Source organism: Cupressus sempervirens, chromosome 10, assembly GCF_028749045.1.
Source record: "Cupressus sempervirens isolate cs-2001-9-10 chromosome 10, ASM2874904v1, whole genome shotgun sequence".
In the NCBI taxonomy this organism is placed as follows: Eukaryota; Viridiplantae; Streptophyta; class Pinopsida; order Cupressales; family Cupressaceae; genus Cupressus; species Cupressus sempervirens.
Genome location: NC_143127.1, coordinates 610,722,648 through 610,729,311, shown reverse-complemented (window position 1 = coordinate 610,729,311; position 6,664 = coordinate 610,722,648).

Sequence of the window (6,664 nt, the reverse complement as noted above, 5' to 3'; positions counted from 1 at the left end):
GGAAGAGTTTAGCCTTATAGTTGGCTCAGTGTCTGAAATGGTATGTTGAAGATGGGAGTTAGCTATCCCTAGATGTATCTTGTTCTTATCAAGGTAATTTGAAAACATGTTGTTTCAAAACACCAAGAAAATGGTGACTCTACCGAGAAAGTATTGAATGAAAGAGAGATTCAATATGATTAAAAGAAAGGCATGTGAAAAGTTTTCTACAATAGTGAGGTCATAAAGTGTTTTCCATCTCTTTGCTGAATATTCATGCACCCCAGTAAGTTTTTATCCATTTGCAGTAGTAACTTTGATGTTGAGTGTAAATTATGTTGTTAAAAGTGTTCATCTTCAATCAATTCAGCCAGATTTTGTTTTCAAAAGTACTATTGCAAAATCAGAGTCAAGAATGAACATAAGTTTGTATTCCCTTTTCCAAGTTTGTAAATATACAAGAATGGTTTGATCATCTATATTTTCTCCTACATATGAAGGTCTAGTTTAGATTTGTCAAATGACAAATTATGTTTTGTTTCTTAGAAAGTTTGAGTGGTGACTCTAAATCTCTATACTAGTATGTTCCTAGCTGATTTCATTAAAAAAGTTTGAAGGACGTTCAATTGCATGGGTAGATCTGAAGCTTTTGGTAGTTTCTTGAAATGGAAGTTTAAATTCTTGATAAGTTTTGTAGTGTTGTTGCAATCTATTGTTATAAGAAATACAATTGTAAAAAATGAATCATAGAAGTGATTTCTTTATCCTCTAGCAAGGAGGTGGTGGCTCTACAAAGTTAGATTAGTGGTGTAAAGGATTTTCAGTCTTGCATCTATGCCAAAACAATAGATCAATGTCCAACATCAACACTTGAGCTATTTTAGATTTCATGTTTTCTTTTCATGGAATTCAAATATTAAAAACATGGTTGCCTCTATTGAATGATTTTTAGCACTAAAAGAAAGAGGTATAAATTTTGTTTTAGGATGGAGTTAGATTTTAGATCTAAGATCAGTTTTCCAATGTCTAAAAGTTTAGAGATTGTGACTAGAAACATTGTTATGTTAAATAAGCTAATCTACAAAAAGATTCAGGAATATGTTTTAGCACTGGTACCATATAAATTGAATTTGATGTCCACCTACCTAGCTTTTGTAGAGCCTAAAGTAGAAGAAGGGTCTAGCCTTATAGTAGGCCCCATGTCTAAAATGGTATGTTGAAGATGGGAGTTAGCTGCCCCTAAATGTATCTTGTTCTCATCAGGTTAATTTGAAACCATGTTGTTTCAAAACACTGACATACTCAAGGTTTCCAATTGCATGTTAGAAATCCTACTTACCTCTAATGTTTTCTCTTCTAGTCTATTGGTCAAAATCCTTTCATAATATTCAATCATGACTTTGTCCTCTTCAACTTTCTTTTTCTGCTCAGTTACCTCCGATAGTAATATTGATTGGACTTCTTATTCTCTCTTTAGCTTTTGACCTCTTCAGCTAGGGTTCAATTCTTTCCAATAGATCTATAAAAGCTACATTAAATGCATTAGTCTTTCCATCTAGAAACAATTTAGAAGTGTCAATCTCTTGGTATTGTGTGTCATTCTTTTCAATAGCAATTTCTTTCCTTCTCTTTAGTGATTTCTTTAACTCATTTCTTGCTTCATTCATTTGATTTAGAGAAAGTTGTAATTCAATCTTCTAGTTCTCAATAGTCTTTCCCAACTTGTAGACTTCCATCTCCAATATCTTTCCTCAAAGTTGCAAAGCTTTACTTTCTAGAGAACTCAACTTTGATACCAATTTTTGGAAATACAATAGGAAAGTAAACTCTGAGAGGGGGGTAAGGGTGAATCAACACTTAAATCTTTCAACCTAAAAAACCATTCACCACACATCCATCTCACAATATATGCATATAAACTAAAATACCAAATTAAACATATACATCCATAGCATGAAAGTAAAACATTCAACACATGTATGACACAAGATATTTGGTTACCTAGAAACCCTCCAAGGAGAAGGTAAAACTGGGGTGTGAATGACACCCACAAATCTTCATTACTATACTAATAAAGTGTATCCAAGGAAGGTTACAATGTTTGATCATGAAACATGATCTACCATGTGAAAGGTCTACCCTATTAAAGGGTTACAAGATTTTTAGATCTTACCTTGTTAAAGGATTTCAACACCCTATTAAAAGTGTTCCTGAAAAAAGGACTATAACTTACAATGAATTAAGCACCTTGTTAAAGGATTTACAATAGCGTGTCAATACTACTTAAGAGATTTAACTAATTCACCTATTAGAATCTCTCAAAAATGATCCTTCAAATAGCATTCTATTGCTTGATGTTAGATCACCTCTAACTTAATGTGTACTTGATCCTCTCTAATCACATGCATCTTTGTTGTCTTATGACTCCTTTCCTCTATTCTCCTTTAATAGATTCTACAATGTAACTCAAATTATAATACCCTAGTCACCATGAATGCTCTATTTGTGAATGCAAACTCTCTTCAATTCTCCTTAAGCATTCATAAAAAGTTTAGGGTTTTTCCTCCTAAATCAGACCTAGGTGACTTAGGGTTAGGTATGAATCAAAGATAGTGATTCACCCATATTACCATGTAATCCTTCCCTTTTTCTGATTGGATGCATGTAATACAGAGGGATTCACAATTAAGAATTTTCTTTATCATCAAAAATTGTAAAACAATCCTTAAGTTGGCCAAAAAATGGCTTACATATAAATTTGTGCCATTAGAAATATCTATGTCAAAACTATGTAACTTGGCACTTGGAGTCCCTAATGCTAGGCATCAACTACAACTTCAATGCTATAACTTGATCTCTAAATGGCTTGACATCCACTGATCATTCATCATATGAATAACTCAACACATACCATCTGCTCAACACTTGAGTGACTTGACCCTTACTAGTTACTTAGCTCATACTAAATATTTGTCACTCGACATATACTGTAACAACTTATGCTTAGCATGGATTACTTGTTCGACATGAACTAAGTAAATGACTTAAGTATATTATCACTTATATGTCAAAATCAATTTGAGATTAATAGGTAGTTGTAAGTTTTCCTTCAAATAAATGACCATTGTAACTTTTTAGAAGTTAAGTTGAAGGAGTCAAATCAGTTGATTTTCTTAATAGAACTATTGTAATAGAGTTTTTCAATAAAGTGTAATCTTTCTCCATGAATGAATAAAATGCATATTTCAAGTTTATATCTTTTGTCTTGATTGTATTTTTTGTTCAATCATCCAAGGGGGGTCACTTGTTGAGTGAATTATTCTGTTATAGTAGAATTCATTTTCCTATTCATTTCTAAGTAAGGTATAACTTTTCAAATCCTACAACCAATGATAATAGACTCAGTAAATTTTTCTTATAGCATAGACAGTAAGAGTAACTCCAACCCATTATTACATGCTTTGTTAGAGTAAATTCATTTACTAGTTTTAGCATAGTCCTCTTAATGCTCAAGCATTTGAATTCTATAGGTTAGTATTAAGATTGAAAGAATTTGAATCATATACTTTGTGAATGCCATTCCAAGTTTACATCCTTGGACAATAATTAAATGAGACTGAATAATTCATTTAGAAACTAATTAGGGTGTCCAATCCTGAATAAGTAGTGCATTGCCATGGGTTTTTGATACCATTATTTGGTCAAGCATTTTTGGTGCCACTGCTAGGATGGTGTTAATTTAAACTTATCTTAGTAGTTACATTTCCAATTCTAATAATCTAGAGCTTAGTCTTAAGAAAGCATTTTATGCATAGAAGGAGAGATCACCTTGGGAGATTTATTGCTCATAATAATCAGGAAGAACCATTAGATATTTTTAATCTTGAACCTAAAGAACCTCACAAGGAGAGAAAAGAAGAAGAACCCTTTGAAAATTCATTTGCTGATGGTCAAGAATGAATATCCTCATCTTCATCCTCTAAAAGATCATTGTATTTGAATGTCCTTTTTGCTTAACCTGAATACCAAGAAAACCCACTTTCCCTTGTTATCTATCAACCACCACCACCAAGTCCTCCTCCAAGAATGGCTCAACCTACATTTCCTTTTCCTATCCCTCCTTAGCTAGGTAATCAAAATTTGAAGAACATACCTACTATTGTGCTTCCCAAATCCTATGACCTAATTATAGAAGATCCTAAAACCTCCCTCTTTGAGTTTGACATCCTTTGTAGGAGTTATGACTATATAACTGATGCTTACAAGTTGAACTTGTTCCCATCTACTCTAAAAGAGGCTTCATTGAGATGGTTCATGGGGCTGGTCACCAACACTATAGCAGATTGGCCTACAGTGAGCAATTTGTTTCTTTCAAAGTATAAAAAATACTATACAGGTTGAGATTTGAAAGGGGATGACATTTTTAAAATGTCCCAAAAGGAAGAAGAAACCTTGGAGGGTTATGTCTCAAGGTTCACATTCAACTTGCAACATAATACATAGCACCATCTAAATGAGGAATTACAAAAGAATCTATTTTTTGAAGTTGTGACTAATGGAAGTATTGAGGCCCTATACCTTATGGCAAGAAGAGACATTACTTAGAAAAATTGGGCTGACATAAAGAATATATGTCTAAATTTTTCAAGGGCTACTATAAAGAAAGGTAGGGAACTAAGAGACCTACCACATAAGTCCAATGGTGGTTTAGGAGTATCTAAAATGAAGATATCCAATCTCTTGTCCAACTTCAAGAAATATATCATCAATGATGTCGCCACTCAAATAGACAGTATACAAGAAAGAAGGCAGAAGGAGGAGGCATATGCCATGCTGGCCAAATTCTACTCTTATTGCAAAGAAAAGAAGTGAAATTATAAGTGCAAGAAAGTTGCATCAGTGGACACTAATCCAATGCCCACTAAGTTTAAAGTGATAGATGAGGAGAATGGAGAGGTTTTCTATGTTTCTCAAAGGCATCCATGTGCTCAAAGAAAAGGTATGCCTCGGGACCCCTTGAATACTTTTGATTATAATAATAATAGTAGTCAATGGCCAAACCATAACCCTCAAAATTATGCCCCTCAAGGACATAATTGGAATTATAACTAGTCTAATCAACAACCACACTATAACCAAGCCTACTAGCAACAATCACTATTTAACTCATACTAACAACAATTTAACTCCTATCAATAGCCACAATAGAATAGCTAATGGTAACCACATGGTAATTGATAGAAACAACCTTAGCGGGGACTTAACTAGCCTAGTCAACAACAAGCTCTCATGCCTCCACATCAATAATGAGCTCTTATGCCTCCACATAAAAAATGAGCTCTTTTGCCTCTACCTCTTGTAGCTAATAATAACCATCAAAAGCCAAAAAAAATTCTTATGAAACCAACTCCAAGTCCTTACAACAAGAAATAAGCTTATTCCATGTAAATAAATGATATCCATCTTAGATCAAGAACTATATTTCTTGTTGGAAGATTGGTTTGATGAAGATTTTTTATATTCATAACTAAGTTTGTCATTGATGTCAACATAGCATGCTTAATGTCGTCTATGGTATCTAATAGAAGAACTGCAAAAATATTAAGTTGGTATGGATGGCTAGTTGAGCATGATAACCACCTGAGGTTATGAGAGATACTTCTAAGTATTTGGTATATGCAGTTAACATTGTAAGTAGAAAGGATAAGTCTACAAGAAGTTATGTAAGTTTTGCTAATATCTATTTTGAGAGAGAGTTTTTAGAGGCATGTTCTAGTAAACTTGTTATATCTCCTAGCATATTTGATATCTTGAGGATCAAGGTTGAGGACATGGAGCATACATGTTGAGGATGACATGGCTAAACTTTCTCATCATAATATTGTGTGTACTAAAGGTTATTCAAGTTTCAAGGTGGAAGATTAAGGTTATTGCTAAGTGTAACATGTTCTTAGTGAGGTCCTATAATAAGCTGACTCAGGAATTAGTTTATGTTCTTGGTATAAAAGAGGGACATTTTCCTTTATCATGAGATGGTGATATGCAAATTATGAATGTTTGGAGAGTAGCAACGAGTGTGTAATGCAAAGTTTCTAGGAGCAATGTAGAAGTGAAGGAAACTTCATTGCCAAGGTTTTACTAAGTGATACAAGGTTTGGTATTTGGATCCAAGATTTGTGACTTAGTCTACAAGGTCTTATAGTGATTAGTTTGGTTGAAAGGACAAAGGAAAGGAAAAAGAAATGAAGCAGATACTAGTAAATTACTTGTTTGAGTAGTGAGCTCTTCTTGTAGTTGAAATTGCATCTTTGAGTAGTGATCTCTTCTTGCATACATTATACCACAAATCCTAATAGGATTGGAATCTGCTAATAGGGATTCAAAGTCTCCAAACAGGGACTCATTGTACTAAATGTTCTAATGAATTCCTAACAAGGTCTATCCTCTAATAAGGAATATTTATATTAGTACATCATCTTGTAGGCATCATTCCCATTAGGATTTTCCCTCTCACCAAGGGTTTCCCTAGTCAACATATTTGGTGTAGTTGTCTATGTGCATCTTTGTATGGTTACTATTTACTTTGGTTGAATGGTTAAGTTTATTTAATGAAGATGAGTTGTTTAATTATTGGATAGCTAATCCAAACCCACCTCCCCCCCCCCCCCCCCCACCCCCGAGTTAT